General features: G+C 47.8%; 1 protein-coding gene across 20 annotated transcripts in view; it reads right to left on the reverse strand.

Moving 5' to 3' along the window:
- The window catches only part of CACNA1D (calcium voltage-gated channel subunit alpha1 D), a 304,187-nt gene that overhangs the window by 279,869 nt on the left and 7,445 nt on the right, over nt 1–16,873 (reverse strand). The window lies entirely within an intron of this gene.

Consider the following 16,873-nt stretch of genomic DNA (forward strand, 5'->3'; position numbering starts at 1 on the left):
CACTGACTTAAGTCACAGATGCTCCACTTACAAACAAGGAGACTATTTTTTTAAAGCCGGCTTTGTTGTCTCCCACAGCTTCACATGCGGCAAAGGTGGAGCTCTTTGCTGTTGCTAAGATTAAAAGGTTTAACTTAACTGGCATCAAAAGTACATTTTTTTAAAGGCAAGAAGAAAGAAAGGCAGAAACTTATGTATTCTTCTTAGTCAAGCCCAAGGAGCCCTCCTGGGGACAGAATTCTGTCTGCCTGTCTAAAGCATCCGAATGACAGCTGTGAACGGTACGATTACATCTGTTCCCAAGGACCCTGAAGCCCTGGCAAGGGTCAAGCATGTATCATCACTCCCCACAACCCCACGACAGAGTCTCTGGACTCTGGAGGAACGTGAAAATGTGCCTTGCCAGGGACAGGAGGAGGTCTTTCAGATCCAGGCTATTGGGGGGGGGGGGGCGGTGAAACATCTCACTTGACCATTTTCCTGGGGCCAGGGGCTAAAGAGCACAGCCTAGGTGGAAGAATTCCTGGCATGCAAAGAAAGCCCAGGAGATGGAGAGAATGCAGACTTAAGAAGTGGGACTGGGAAGCATTGAGGGCGCTCTGTTTATTTTTTTTTTAAGTTTGTTTTTTTCTTTTTTTTTTTATTTTCTTTTTTCTTTTTTTTCTTTTTTATTTTTTTTATTTTATTTTTTAATATATGAAATTTACTGTCAAATTGGTTTCCATACAACACCCAGTGCTCATCCCAAAAGGTGAGGGCGCTCTGTTTAATAAGCTCACCAGAATCATGTAAATAAGTGCCACCCCCTTCAGAGTAGTAAGCTTGGGAAGCTGGACACCTAATTTTGGTAACATTGCCATTCCTCAGAACATTCCCAGAATGCCATTGTCAGACCGTCTTCGAAGCCCATGACATTCCTCTCAAGATCCTCGAAGATAAGAAAATGTGGTTCTTTGAGGGTAGATGTGATTTTCCTACAAACAACCTTTAAGAAAAGGCCATGAATAAGGTCAGTGATCAACCTTGATCACCCCAATTTTAGCCAGAAGCAAAGCAAAATGAAAAGTAGAAACTGACTCTGAAAGTAGTTCTGGAGACAAGCATCCCAGCATCACTGGGAAGAGGGCGCAGCCCCGAGAATAACCACTTTGAAGGGGACACTGCGTTTTGGATGCTTAAGTTCTGCTATTTTCATTAAGCAGTAGACCAAAGGGGGTCAATCGGGCACACGTGCACGTTCCCTCATTCTGCTCCCAGCTTGGAAGGAGACACCATCAGGCTTATGTTAAGAAAATAGTCAAAGCAATTAAAGCAACCTCAGGGTGCCTGATGTAGACACAGTTTTGCTTCATTACTCAATCATTTACCAAACCGCCCATGCCAGGAGGTGGAGTATTTAAGACAAAGGGAAGGCTGGGTCCCTGCCCACAAGAAGTTCACGCTCTTGCTAGAAGTAAGAGAACAGCACAAGATCAAACGCAAGCAAGTTTGTGGCTCAGAGGACCGGGTTGCTTCCAGCCCAGGGGGTAGTCTTGAACTTCTACAAGGAACACACCAGCTGATCTCAGTGCCGCAGCTTTAGCGCCCCCACCTGCAAAATGCACCGGAACGAATCAGGGCCCACGCAGCAGAACCTCTAGCCTCGATAACCACCCAGCTGCAGGCTGGGACTATACTCAGCATTTCCGCTTTTCATCACAGACAAAAGGAAGACAGATCTAGGAACGGAGTGAGGAGGTGATACTAACTATGCTCTGTTCACACTTAGAACCAAGAAATAGCATTTGCTTGCCTACAGGGCTGGCTGGGTCACAAGCCTATCCTTTAATAGGCAAAATCACTTGTAGTTTGCATTGCCCAAGCAGGGTGAATTCCACAGCTCTCAAGGAACTCGAGGAATAGTCAGGACTTCAAATGACAGCTGGTTTCTGAAAATCGTGAGGGGTGGGGGTGGGTTGCCTCAAGCTTGGGTCTGATTGGTTTTGTCTCTGCCTGCACGTCAGCCTCTCTCCAGCACCCCAGCACCCTCACTGTGGCTGTGCTGGAGGGGGTGACTTTTCTCCTGTGTGGGGCCCACATGTGGCACTGGCATCACTGGGACTCAGCCTGGCACCGCTTTCTAACGGCATCCGAGGAAAGGTGAAGCCGGATCCTGTCCTTGGAGTCACTCAGCAGACAAGAAGGATAATGCCTGATATGTGCACACTGCTTTCTAGACTATAAAACACTCGCACACACATCCCACTGGTCCCTACTTCACGACTAGGGAGGAAAGCAGGGTCGCACAGAAGTGAGGGTACAGAACATAAATTCAAGGCCACGTCACTTGCCTCCAAGTCCAGCGTCCTTTCCGTGATATGCCTCGTACACCCGGCAGGGCACAGTCCTGAAACAGTGCAGAGCGGCCACACAACCTGTTGATAATCTCGGGGGCTCATTACCTCATCAGAGAGTCGTTCAGTTAACCCCTCTGAGCTTCATTTGCCTCACGTGCACCACGGAAGTGCCGATCTCTGCCGCCTGACTGGTTGTGCAGACAGACAAAACAGGTGTAAAATGCTGGGCTGGGTGCCAGAAATCAAAGGGGGCAAGGTTCAAGGCACAGGCCCCACGGTCTCATCTGAAACGTCAGTGTGGCCGCGAATACCAACCCCGGAACCCACAAGCCACACTTGCTCTCCCAGCTTCTGATTGCTGGAGACTGAACGCAGAGCTCCCTGCTGCTGAAAACGCTGACCTCAGCACGTGGGCAAGCTCAGCAGCAGCCACGCGCTCCGCTGCCACGACCAGGCCCCCACGCCTCTCTCCCTCCGCTGCCAGCAAGCCCGGAGCTAGAAGCAGTGACCAGACCCTTCCTGAAGAACAGGCAAGGGCATGCCCCTCCTCCCGCCCCCCTGCCCTGGGCCGCATGGGGGAAAAAAGCTAGGGCCGAGAAATGCAATACTCACAAGAGAACACAGGGACTTAGCAGGCCCAGCTTGTAACTGCGATTTAAAACACCCCACAGTGGGGCGCCTGGGTGGTGCAGTCGGTTAAGCATCCGACTTCAGCCAGGTCACGATCTTGCGGTCCGTGAGTTCGAGCCCCGCGTCAGGCTCTGGGCTGATGGCTCGGAGCCTGGAGCCTGTTTCCGATTCTGTGTCTCCCTCTCTCTCTGCCCCTCCCCCATTCATGCTCTGTCTCTCTCTGTCCCAAAAATAAATTAAAAATGTTGGAAAAAAAAATTTAAAAAAATAAAACACCCCACAGCACTCCAGCAGGGGAATTTGAAGGTCCCCCCAACGCTCAGACATTGCTGACCCCCAAAATTCCCTGGGAAGGAAGAGACGATCCTCGAGAGCATTCCTGACAGAGTAAACAGCGTCTTTTGATAAAGTGCAGCTCACCCACATGTTATTTTCTTGACTCCTCACAAAGACTCCATGCTCATCCTACAGATGAGGAAACCAAGGCCAAGGAAGGGAAGAGAATGTGTTCAGTCACAAAGCTAGTGAGCAGCAAACCCGGGGCCCAAATCCAGCTCGGTTTCCTCCAGTCTCTGCTCTCCTAAAGACAGAACACAGGCTGAAGACAGGAAGGGGAACGGTCAGACAAGGACGTGCCCCAAACACCTGAATAAGTGAGGCCTGAGGTAGAAGGAAGTTAATGGTGCGGCTCCCGAGTTTCAGATGGTTCCCTTACAAAAATCACTTTTCATCCTCTCAACAACGTGATGCATGTGTCGCCTCACCACTCCCATCTCACAGGTGAGGAAACTGAGGCCAGGAACCACATGGCAAAAAGCCAGGGACAGCCTGGGTTCTAGGAAGCCTTAGTTCTGGCAAGTTCCGGCCCACCTGTAGGCCTCAGTCTCCCACTGGAGGGAGGAGCAGGGACTCCTGAGGTCCAAGAACACGGCTTGGGAAAAGGCTGGAGATGTCTGCGTCCCACCTCTGCCACTTCCAGGGCCGGATCTCCCGCCCTCCCTGCCCCAACGAGCAATACACACAAGGCAGCCGGAGAATGAAATTAGACGCCCTGATGGGCGCTCCCCCGGGGCGCTAGTGGTGGTTGATACTCCAGCTCCAGACATCACCCCGTTTTCCTGTGGGAGCCACGGCAGTCAGGCCAGAACTCTCCACACCCATTTTGCTCCTTGGAGCTTTTGTTTCCTTTCCCCCTCTAAGTATCATTTAATCAAGAGATGGTCAGGGGTCTCCCACCTGGGCCAAGCAGGAACAAGACACAGCTGGTAAGCGGATTCCTAGTTAGCTGAGAAAGTAGTCTGTGCAGACACCCCCAAGCCTCGTGGGAGGGTGTTGAGCTCTGGATTCTTCTACCCTGCCTCAAGATGACTCACTGTGTAGAGGCAGCCTTCAGCCTTCCCAGCTGTGGCAGAATCAGATCCTGACCATTAAATCCTTTCTTTCCTTGGTGTTCCCAGGGAAAGGAGAAACCCTCTACTGTTGTCTGAGCAAAGGCAGGCTACGGTCCTGGCCTAGCTCTTCCTCCTACAACGGAGAGGATAACTTTCAGGCACTTCCTCACCAGGGCCACCCCAACACCTGCCAGGCCCACTACCTTCTTAGACTGGGTCAGTCTGGTGAATACATCTTCCATAGAATGGCTTTGGAGAGCAAACCCCCAACACAGTACATCGTCAGGAAGCATGTCTGGTGTGGCTCGCCCAATCCCATTCTGCCACTCCCTCATCAGGTTGGGAGTTAGTGGGCCGGTCTTCCTAGGCCCCAGTTTCTTCCCTGGTCTCTAAGGCTGAGGACAGCCACCCCTACCTCACACCACTGTGCTGAAGCTTAAGGACACGTTGCCGTGGCTCACAATAGTAGTGACAACCCCCAATGACTCCGTGTTTTCCAGGAGCCAGGGACTGGGCTAACCCCCTTAACTGCTGTATTTCCTCTTTTCCAAAAAAGGAACAGACTTGGCAAGAAAAAGCAGCTTGCTGATCACAGACAGTGCACAGCAAAGCTGGGGACTGAACCCAGTTTGACTCCAGGACCCATAACCCTAACTGTTTCATCCTACAACCGGCCAGGGCTCAGCACAAAGCTCCTACCCACACCGCAAAAGTTCCTGCACTTTCCATTTGCAGGAAACAACTTTTCAAGAATTAAAATGCAATAAAATCTATTTAATACCCAATTTCAACCTCTCTACTCACTCCCTCTTTAACTGGATAATTCAGAAGGTTGGCAGAGGGCTGTAGGGTTGGTAAAAACCTCCATCCAGATCCTCTCCAGCCACAACCCCCACCTGGAAATGTCTCCGGGTGGTAGGAATGAGGAGGCATGAAAACAGCTTCTATGCCAGCCCCCACACCTAGGCTCCAAACCCCAACCAACACCATGAATGTGAAAACTTCCCCGAGGACCCACCTGGATATTCTGATGCTGCTTCTCCCCTTGGCCTCACCCTCCCCTGCTCAGCATCAAGAGGACATCAGTCATGAGCCTCAGCTTCCCCTCACAGCCCAGTGGAGGAGCCTGGGGTCAGAAAGCCTGGTGCGAATCCTGGCCCTGCCCATTCCTAGGCCTTATGGCCTGGTGTAAACAATTGACCCACTCAGCCTTTTCTCCTCACATAAAATGAGAATTCCTTGGGAGTTTATGGCAAGGATTAAATGAGAATTAGGGCAATTATAGATATATAAAGTCCACCTAGCTCAGATGTCAACCATGAGCCAGTAAGAAAGACAATTATCTCCATGCCTCCAGTTACTATCAAAAGGCAGTGTATGCGGGGTGCCTAGGTGGCTCAGTTGGTTAAGTGTCCGACTTGAGCTCAGGTCATGATCTCGAGGTTCGTGGGTTTGAGCCCCACGTCAGGCTCTCTGCTGTCAGCTCAGAGCCTGGAGCCTGCTTCAGATTCTGTGTCTCCCTCTCTCTCTGCCCCTCCCTGACTCATGCTCTGTCTCTCAAAAATAAATAAACATTAAAAAAAATTAAAAAAAAAAAAAAAGGCAGTGTATGCTACCCACACCCGATCAAGGTAACAGAGGAGAGACCACTGCATCTATCCTCCAGCTCTGCCGATGCTCTGCTGCCCTCCCCCTGCCAGCGCCCTGACTCCATAAGATAATGGGGCTGTCTATGGTCAAATGATTGCCGCATGTTGGGATACGTGAAGAAAGTAAGAGAATAATTTCTAAAGTAAAACAGGGCAAGGAGGAGTGATCAAAATTCTCTTTGGTAAGATAAAGAAAAAAATTGAGGAGAGAATTAAAAGTCAACTGAATGCCCAGCATACTGCGAACAGACATTCTTTGGTCATCTGATGTCCCAGCTGTCCCGACTGCCCCTGGTATTCTCAGACACTGCCCTGTCAGAGGGGAAGTGCCTGGCTTCAACCCGGATTCACAGCTGTGGGAGGGCGTGGGAAGAAACAGACCGGGGGACAGGAGACTGGCTTGGGTCCTCAGTTGGTTCCTTCCTTACTATGGGACCCTGGGCAAGTCAACTGCTGAGTATGAAAAGGAACACATCCATCCGAAGGGCTCCAGGGCCCTTTCTGATCCCAGGCTCAGCCGGTCTGTGATTCACATCCAGCACCACTCCGGGTAAATGAGAATCGGCCATCTCACCTCCCGCTGCGCCACATGATTTCCATGACGAGGTGAGCTTCCGCAGCTGGCCAGCGCCTTCTCGTCCCTGACCACACTAGTTCCACTCCACGTGTCGTTCTAGAGAAAGACCTCTTCACCACCCCTCTTTTACCAAATTCTTGCTGGGTGTCACTACTTCTTGAATTCGAATTCGAATTCAGAACTGTAGATGTTCTCATTTCTTTCCCTCCTGATAAAGCCTCTGAAAAGATTGATTCAACATTAATTTATAGTTCAATAATTCAGAATTTGTGAAAGCCCAAAGAGAAGTTCATTTTTGCAATATCGTGAGAGAAAGTTCTAAAGGGGGTAATTACTGGCTGTTTTTGTACAATTCAAAAGGAGTCATTTAAATATAAAGTCATTATACTCCATTGTTATCTATTTACAGAAGGACATTCAAGGATGTCTTTTTAAAAAATCTATTGGTCACTGCCTTAGTCCACGTTAGAGTAAAATAATAAAACCACATCTCTTCAAGAATGAGAGTTTTGCAGGGGTTCTCTGCATAAATTCACAGCGTCCTTTTATATTCTGACTTACACAAGTTAGGACAGTAAGCGAATGTGTTTAATGGACTCCATGTTACACGTAATAAACGCTCAAAAAAGTACTTTATGCATGATTTAATGATAGCTGTGTTAAACTACTCTTTTTCATCTTCCCATCTTTACTTCTATCATGATTTATATAATCAAAAGGCGAAGCTCTCACAGAACACAGAAGTTCCTTCATTATGCCACAGTTCAAGGTTGCGCGCGAACCCTTTGGAAACTACGAAGCCAGAGACCATCTGCTCGCAGGGCGTTTCTGACTCTAACAAAAGCACAGCGACGATACGGCTCACCACGCCTGACAATGCACTTTGTACAAGGACCCACGCTGCAGATTCCTCCTTGGATTTGGCTCCTAAAAAGTGCATCTCTGAATGAATGCAGCCGCTTCCCATTGTTGAGAGGATAAAAGCATTGTAAGTTAGGATGTGCCTCCTTTGGCCATCACTGCTGGAAATCCTGAAGGCCAAATCGGTGCCCGGGTGTTAGCAATCCATTCGCCCGGAGCCCCTGGGGCAGGTCGACTTTGTTTTCATTCCACATTGCCCCTTCCTTCGCCCACTCCTGTTTCCTAAGCTATCTCAGAGCTTTTAGAAGTAGGGGGGCATAAACCCTATCATAAATACCATAATAACAGTGAGATTGTCCTATGCACGAAAATAAAATAATTAATAACCAAAGAACATGGGACATTAGAAACATACCAGGTTAGATATTTTTCCTCCCCAAATGAAAGGAACTGTAAAGGCAGTGCTCACCTTGAAACTGTAGCAAATACTCCAAAACTAAGAAACTTATTTACCTATTAGCTACCTAGAATGAATATTTCACCAGAAACAACTACAATAATCAAGCGTATGGCAAAGTACTACCCAAAGTGGGGAGAAGAATGATAAGCATTGGGGCCTTTCATCTGGATCTGTGGTTCAAAAGAGATTAGGAATCTAGTGCTCGGGGTCTGTGGACTTTCTGCTCTAACCAGAGGCTCTGGATGCCTGCCAAACATCCAGGAGGAAGGCTGAACCCTATTCCCAAAATTTCTCTTCCCATAGCCTGAGATGAAAACAAACGAGGTCAGTCATCAGAGGTGAGTGACAGCAGATCATTTCCAGGAGATGTGGGGGTAGGAGTCTGAATGGATACAGGCTTAGTGGACAGTGATGTGCCAGTAAGTGCAGAAATTAAAAATGCACTATCCTCCCACCCAGAGAGTTGATTTCTAAGTACTTATCCCAGAGCTGTTTCCTTGTATGCGCAAAGAAGCACGTTCAACGATATTCAGTGCAGTACTGTGTGAAATAGCAAAACTTTAGAAACTAGCCTAAATGCTCAGCAGAAAGAGAACAAGTAAACCACGGCACATTCGTACAAGGCATATTTTACCCCAATGCAAGTTGTTAGCTCTCCATGTACAGATATGGAAAGATCTGTATGATACGTTAAGCAGAAAAAAAGAAGCTATATAATGCATGCATTCTGTTCCCACTTGTGTAAACTTTAAAATACATGAGTATGTATGGGGGTGCCTGGGTGGCTCAGTCGGTTGAGCGTCTGACTCTTGGTTTCAATTCAGGTCATGATGTCACAGTACACAAGTCTGAGCCCCACATCAGGCTCCATGCTGACAGTGCGGAGGCTGCTTGGGATTCTGTCTCTCCCTCTCTCTATTTCTCTCTGCCCCTCCCCCACTTGCACTGTCTCTGTCTCTCTCAAAATAAATAAACAAATTTTAAAAAAAAGAATGTTAAAAAAATAAAAAATAAAATACCCAAACTATACAGACACCTGCTGTGCAAAATGCACAGGTTATACACATATACGTACACAGTGAAAAACAATTCTGAAAGGGCCACACCAAACTGATGACTGATTAGAACGAGCTGGACAGGTAAAAAGAGACTGTCACTTTATATTGTTCCCAGTGTCCAGAAGAATGCATTCGTGCAAATGTTGAATGATGATCTGTTGTGAGAACACAAAATGTGGAAAACAAAGAGGGTTGTTCTCTGACCCCAGGTTGTGGGTTTTCCTGGGCACAGCAAGCCAGAGCATCTTGGGCTATAAGTCAAGGACAGAAAAGCCTGGTCTGCCCCACATAGCAAGTCTCAATAAAATATCCTTTGAATAATGGTGCCTCAACTCCCTGTCTTATAAATAAGAGTCCTTCCAGCTCTACAAAATTATCTGTGAGCATGTTGTGCTAGACTTCCCCATGGACACAGAAAAAGGAGGCAGGGAAAGGTGGGAGCCTCTCACCTCACCGGCTTGGAGGCCCCAGGCTGCCATGTCCCTCCTTCCCAGGCTGGGTCCACCTGCCAGCCACGTTCCCCCTGAGCAGCCTGCAACCTGCCTTCCCTCCCTCAGGTCAGCCTCCCATTTCCCTCCAGCCTGCCCCTCAAGGTCACTCTTTCAATAATTTCAACAGATGTCCTCTGATTTCTAGAATTACCACTCAGCCAATAGGGAGCAGGATAAAAAATTGGCAGAAAGAATTGCTTGGAGGCTCAGGAGAAGAAAGTCATTTTCCCCTGCACTGGGCAATGTCTGGGGCCCTGCTTAGCAAAAATCACCAGAAGGCTTCATCCTTCAAGGTGTGTGTCAAAACCACCCATCCATCCTTCCACCCACCCACATCTCTGCCCGCCGCCCCACCACACACACACACATAGGACTAGTCACCTCAGGCAATTCCCCCTTCAGCCCCATCTTCAGCTTTGCTCACTGTGTCCCCCGCCCCACCAGCCACGGCTGGCTGTGCTCCCCAGCCACACCGTTTTACTGTCCACAACAACCGTAGCAGCAAGAACTCCAATCCCACTTGAATTAAAAAGAGAAGACACCTTCTGCCTCTTTCCCTACTCTGATCATATGGGCAGAACAGGACTTGGGAGACATAGCCTGTGCTGTTGCTGGCAGAGAGCCCCAGGCGTCTGAGCACAGTAGGAGGAAGAAGCAGGGATGCTACCGTCTATTCCTGGGTGACCTGCCAATCTCCCACCCCCAGGACAAGGACACCCACCGCCAGTCCTTCCCTTGGCACATCATCTGAGCAACAGTAATGCCCCCTGATGTCCTTCCCTATAGCTCAACCACTAGAATTTCAGAACATCTATAATTTCTTTAGGAACTTTGTTAGGGGAGGAGCTGTTGGGGGTCTGTTCTAGAGCCCCACCACCACCACCAATATCTAATGAGACATAAGTATCTCTACTGCTGGGCAAATTGTCCCCTCTGATTTCAGAACTTCTCACATTTTGCAGACAGTTAAAAATTAAATACTGATGGGGAAGGTTAAAAAAAGAAACTATCCACAAATCTGCCACAGGGGTCTCTTGTTTCTCACACAATCATTTTTAAAATACTGAACTTGAGCTGAGGTTAAGGAAAGAATGCATCTCCCCACAGACCCTCCCCCAGACGGGCTAAGAGGGATGCACACTTGAGATGGTGTGTGAGACAGACCCACTGCAGGCCAGCCAGACCCTGCCACAGACACCCGAGGGCCGGGGTGCAGGCTGGCATCCTGACAGCCTCTTTTTTATATGTATTTATTTAGAGAAAGGGAGAGAGAGAGAGAGAAGAAGAGAGCATGAGCAGGGGAGGTGCAGAAAGAGAGGGAGAGAGAGAATCCCAAGCAGGCTCCACGCTCAGCATGGAGCCCAATACAGGGTTCAATCTTATGACCGTGAGATCATGACCTGAGCTGAAGTTGAGAGTCAGATGCTGAACCAACCAACCTAGGTGCCCCAATACCCTCTTTTAAGCCCCTTTTTCCAGCTGCCTCTGATAGGACTTCTACCCCTTGGATTTTTTAGTTAGCTAAGTCCATAAATGACACACACACACACACACACACACACACACACACACTTTTTTTTTCCAACTAAGCCAATTTGAGTTGTGTCTCTGCAACCCGTAATCCAACAAGTGCTGGCTAACACATCAATATATCCAAATATCTTCACTCTAAGCCAAGCTCATTTTTAAAGGGTCTGAGCAAGGAAATTCCGGTGCTTAAGGTGGGACTATAAAACAATGAGATTTGCTTTTGTAACAAACCAGCCAAAGGACTGAGGACCCTTTGGAATCCTTCTTAAGAAACTTGACTAGTAGCAAACTTGAACTCTTTAAGAGCTGGACTTGGTCTCTGAAAACCTGTCAATACCCAACCAAAGTCCGTTCAGTAAAAGATGGAGCCACATAACGTGTTCTTTGTCACAAGGTAAGACTAGAAAAGACATATGATGATTTGTGTAGCACATAAACCAGTTCACATTTTATGACTAGGAAACCAGTGTTGGATACAGTGTTACCACACAAGTCTGTCTCCTCTGGTCATTTTGCTGCTTTCCCTCCACCCGTCTTTCTATGAACTGTGATGCTCACGCTCCACCCGCGTGCACACAGTGCACACACTGGGCACACGTACAACACTGAACACAGAAGCCAGCTTACGATTCAAAACGTATCAACAAGTGTCTGTCTGTCTTCCTTCTCTCCTGCCTCAGATGTAAAGAGTTAAATTGGCCAAGAAAGACACCATCCTGAAATTAAAGGCAAACTCTGACAGGTGTTTCCTGGGATTCTCATTAACACTGGACAACGAAAGTCAGCCTCTCGGGCAAACATTAATCATTAGCCAATTGTTGAAAATTAACGACTGATCCGTAAGGACTTACCATGAAGCCCTTGTATGGCCATTCGTGTATTTATTGGCTCATTCCACATACATTTCCTGATGCGCCTACTGTGCGCCGGGCACGGGGTTACGTTTGCAACACCATAAAGACCGATCAGACTCCAGCCTCCGTCTCTAGGAACTCATATGCTGATTTCATCCAAAGTAACTCAGCTAATCAGCCAAAGAACCAGGCCATCAGACCCCACAACGCATGTGCAGAACCACAACACAGAAACCACTCCCCATAACAGTTATAAAGCGAGGAGGGATTGTTATAAAAAGGACCTAATGTCTGTAAAGAGGAGGATTTACTGTGCTTATGGGAGGGCAAAGAGAAAGCAAGTACTTACACTCTGGCAGGTGGGGTGGGAGGCAGGAGCGAATGAGGCTCAGAGGAGGCTGAGCTGAGAAGGCAGCACAGGAGCTGTCCCAGAACAGACAGAATCTAGCTGTGCAGAAATAAGAGCACACAGTTCAAACAGAACTCTTTGCGGAGCAAAGACCTGGTGCGGATAACATTCCGAACTAAAACCCACCTTACAGGCTAACCCCAAGGAACCAAGTTATGAAACTGTGTTTTGGAAGTTCTCACTATGTGAAAAAACAGTGAGATGCTAAACTATATGACCACACAGACCCAATGTGCTCACTTTTTTAGCCCAGGAAACACCGTGCATTGGGATCTCAGCCACGGAAGAGAGAACACAATCAAAGGACACCGTCCCACGACATTCCTGGCCATTGTAAGGCATCTCACAATGGTCCCACTGCCAAGAGCCCACAGCCAGCACTGCTGCTCAGAGACCCACCACTCCGCTACTCTGAGCACAAAACGTTCTAGACAGCTCAGCTCTGAAACCCAGCTCCCAGGGCTCCATCAGCCAGAGGTCCTCGAGAAGCAGAGTCACAAGACTCTAACCTTTTTAAGAATACGCGCTTATATTGGGGCGCCTGGGTGGCGCAGTCGGTTAAGCGTCCGACTTCAGCCAGGTCACGATCTCGCGGTCCATGAGTTCGAGCCCCGCGTCAGGCTCTGGGCTGATGGCTCAGAGCCTGGAGCCTGTTTCCGATTCTGTGTCTCCCTCTCTCTCTGCCCCTCCCCCGTTCATGCTCTGTCTCTCTCTGTCCCAAAAATAAATTAAAAAACGTTGAAAAAAAATTAAAAAAAAAAAAAAAAAGAATACGCGCTTATAACTTCCCACCCACTCCCAGCCAAGGACCTCCTCCAAGGAGTCCACAGAGGGACCTGCCACACAGGAAATCCTGAATAAAGCTCAGAGGAAAGAATGGGTTTGGTGCTTCTCCTGGCAATCACATCAACAACACATGTTTACTCAACAGCTACTTTGTACCAGAGGGCCAGGCACTGTGGGGGATTCCAGAATGATTCACTATGAGTTGTGTTCTTCAGTCAAATCCTTGACCACTGAGCTATACTCTTTATGAATTATATTCTGAAAATGCTTGATAACATAAAGATGGGAATATAAAGAGCTAAAATATAGGGTATTTTATATGCGAGTTTCCACCAGACAGGTTCAAATAAGAGTGTTACTTTGGGGACACCAGGGTGGCTCAGCAGGTTAAGCCTCTGACTTCAGCACAGGTCATGATCTCACCACTCATGAGTTCAAGCCCCACCTCAGGCTCTGTGCTGACAGCTCAGAGCCTGGCATCTGTTTTAGGTTCTGTGCCCCCCTCTCTCTTTACCCCTCTCCCACTCACAGTCTGTCTTTCTCTCAAATAAATAAATAAATAAATAAACATTAAAAAAATTGTTAATGAAAAAAAAAGTGTTACTTTGGATCAGGGTCAGAAAATCCTTCGTGGAAGTGAGTAGTTTGAGATTATTCCTGAAAAGCTACAAGGGCAGTGACATGTGAAGAAGGGGCTGGCAGGGGTGGAGGGGGGACACCTAGGTGGCTCAGTTGGTTAAGCATCTTTGGTTCGGGTCATGATCTCACAATTCACAGGTTCGAGCCCAGCATCAGGCTCTGTGCTGACAGCTCAGAGCCTGGAGCCTGCTTCAGATTCTGTGTCTCCCTCTCTCTCTGACCCTCCCCCACTTGTACTCTCTCTCAAAAATAAATAAACATCAAAAAAACTTGGGGGGGGCGTGGCGCCTGGGTGGTTCAGTTGGTTAAGCATCTGACTTCGGCTCAGGTCATGATCTCCCGGTTCGTGAGTTCAAGCCCTGTGTCGGGCTCTGTGCTGACAGCTCAGAGCCTGGAGCCTGCTTCCAATTCTGTGTCTCCCTCTCTCTCTGTCCCTCCCCTACTTGTGCTCTCCCTCTCTCTCTCAAAAATTTTTTAAAAAGAAGGAAGAAGAAGGAGAAGGAAGAAGGAGAAGCAGAAGAAGCAGAAGAAGCAGAAGCAGCAGAAGAAGGAGGAGGAGGAGGGGCCAAGGGAGAAGAGGCACTGCAGATGGAGAAAAGCCCAGGAGGCGGGCAAGCTCACAAGAGGAGTGTTTAGGAACTGTAGGTGGACAAATGCGGGGGGAGGGGGGGTTCAGCTACAAAGAGGAACTCAAAAAGCTCAGACGGCCCAGGAGGACCTGGCCGCAGCAACCCGGGTGTGGATGGGGAGGAGAGTAAGACACGAGGGGTTCTGTAGATGCAAAATATCAACTGGCTAAAGAAAAACAAAGGGGCCTCAACTCAACAACAAGATGAGAAAGGGGGCGGGAAAGGGGCAAAGCCTTGGTAAAACTGCCTGTTGAGTAGAACAAGCAACTTATTGAACACCCTTTATCCGCCGCTGTGCCTGATAAAGGGATAGAGAGGCCTGGGCCAGAGGCCCTGCCCTCCGTGGGTGGCGTCATTAGCAGACATGAGGGAAGGTCCTAACTGGCAGACAAGCACCCCCATTTGAGACAGCTCTAATTTGGGGCAGCTCAGCACTACAGAGAGCTGGGCACCGCCTGGGGCTGGGGACCCCGCTGCACAGGCAGAAAACTTCAACTGCATCAGTTTGCATATGAAAAACTGAAGTTTGGGAAACTAGATAGAGCATCCTTCAACACACTGCAGTACAATACTGTGAGCAGCCTCGCTCTGACACCCCATGAAGCAGAGCTCTCCCCTCCGCCCCCCCACCCAGGCTAAGAAGAAATTAAACAAATGATATACACTTTCAATAAGTGGAAGCGAGGAGTTCGCGCTACCCACTGAGCCAAGAAGGGTCTCACTGTGGGAACTCAGTTGTACCGTTTCCATGGCTCCAGCCTCCACCAGTCCCTGCAAGTCCACAAATGAAATCTGCATAGAAACTTGAGATTGTTTATATTTAAAAAAAAAAAAATCTAACCCTGGGAAAACTTGCTGCCCCCAAGGTAGTTTCTAGATCTCCAAAGCTGGCTAAGTTGCATGCAACCCAGACAAAATACCTATCAGACCAGTGAGGATGGCCACCTTTCCTACCCAACAGAAGTAATCACGTCACTACAAATGACCTGTAACAGGCAGAAACAGCTTGTACCAAGCTGGCTCTAAGAGTTCAACATACACATTTCCCACAGAGCTACGAAGCAAAGCAATTCGCCAGCACCCTGACACGTGCAGTTCTGCAACCCGTATCGGTCTCTGCCCTTTGCTTTGCCATTCACGTTAACTGAAAGGTATTTACTACAGATGAAAAATAAGCTTCGTTCAGCTGCCTCTAAACCGATCCCAAAAATAGAGCAATCACTTTGGTACAAATTGGGTCAAATGTATTAAAAAACAAAAAAAAAAAAAACAAAAACAAAAAAAAAAACCAGCTCCCTGGCAGGAGCACCGACATGGCATGGGACCTTGCAAAGAGTCAGGGGGAAATCCACAAAGATCTTCCCTTCCCACAGTGAGAAAGGAAATATTTAAAGAGTCAAGCAGAGAATAAACTTATCTGGCCATGTGACCATCCAAGTGAAACAAGACAGAAACTCGAATGCTATGAGTTTCAGAGCAGTAAGAGGTCAAAGGAATACATGTTGGTTTTTAGAAAGGTCTGCCAAACTAATACCCCGCCTCTCCCCCCACCCCTAAAAATACCACTGCTTAAGAACTGTCGAGAAAGGATCAGCTAGGGAGGGACTGCAAGGGAGAAGAAAACAGATTTACCCATTTCTTATAGTTTATTCCCTTACTCGTTAGCTGAGAAATCCAACTGGTCTTACAGCAGATATCAGTGCCCTGAATTTCCCTGGGAAAAATCAGAATATTAATTGGCTTACACACGCAGCTACATTAATTATTCCATTGATCTGAATTAATCTGCCTTTCTGAAAGGTATTTATTTTCTAAGTTTGTTTAATCATGTTCTCTTGAGCTACAAAAAGCAACAAACTGGGTCACCATCCACGTTGTTAAATTTGGTAACAAGGCTGACACCATCTGTGGCCTAGACTATGATGATCCATCCCCATTGATGGGGGCTTTTTGCCACTTCTTTTCCTTTCAAATGATCATCTAATGTCACATGCCTACAACCAAATCAGAAGCTGTTTAAAATATCCCAAAGCACACAAATCACCATAGTATAAATACACACTGATGGTAAGGGTGTATACATGCATCCAGTCCTGTTGAGTTGTATCTTCGGGAGCAGTGTCCACAAGTTTATTGCATTCTCTAGAAATCAGACCATAAAAGCCTGACCGTGAACAGACATCACGTTTATTATGGGACATACGCCACAACATCTTACGTGTGACGTGAAATCCTGTATATAAACCATTGAGGCTAAAAATCACAAGAGCATAATTTCAGGATCTTCAGAACCCAGCAGAGCCCTCCCCACACTAGTTTTGCCTTTACAACACTCAGTTACAAGCAGCCAGTCCTACTAAGATACAGCTTCAACGTGAGAAAAATCAGAACAAAATGAATCTTAAGAGAGGAGAAAGCAAAACAATAGAGGGAGCTCCCTGTGACCCAGCGCTGGCCCCTGCCCCACCTGCCTCTCTGGGCAGCCTCTGCCAAGGAGGATGCTACAGCTGGAGAAAAAATCCTGATGGGCCTTCTGAATCATTGAGAAAAGATTACAGAATATCAGAGGTAAA

This window comes from Neofelis nebulosa, chromosome 4 (genome assembly GCF_028018385.1).
Source record: "Neofelis nebulosa isolate mNeoNeb1 chromosome 4, mNeoNeb1.pri, whole genome shotgun sequence".
Classification (NCBI taxonomy): Eukaryota; Metazoa; Chordata; class Mammalia; order Carnivora; family Felidae; genus Neofelis; species Neofelis nebulosa.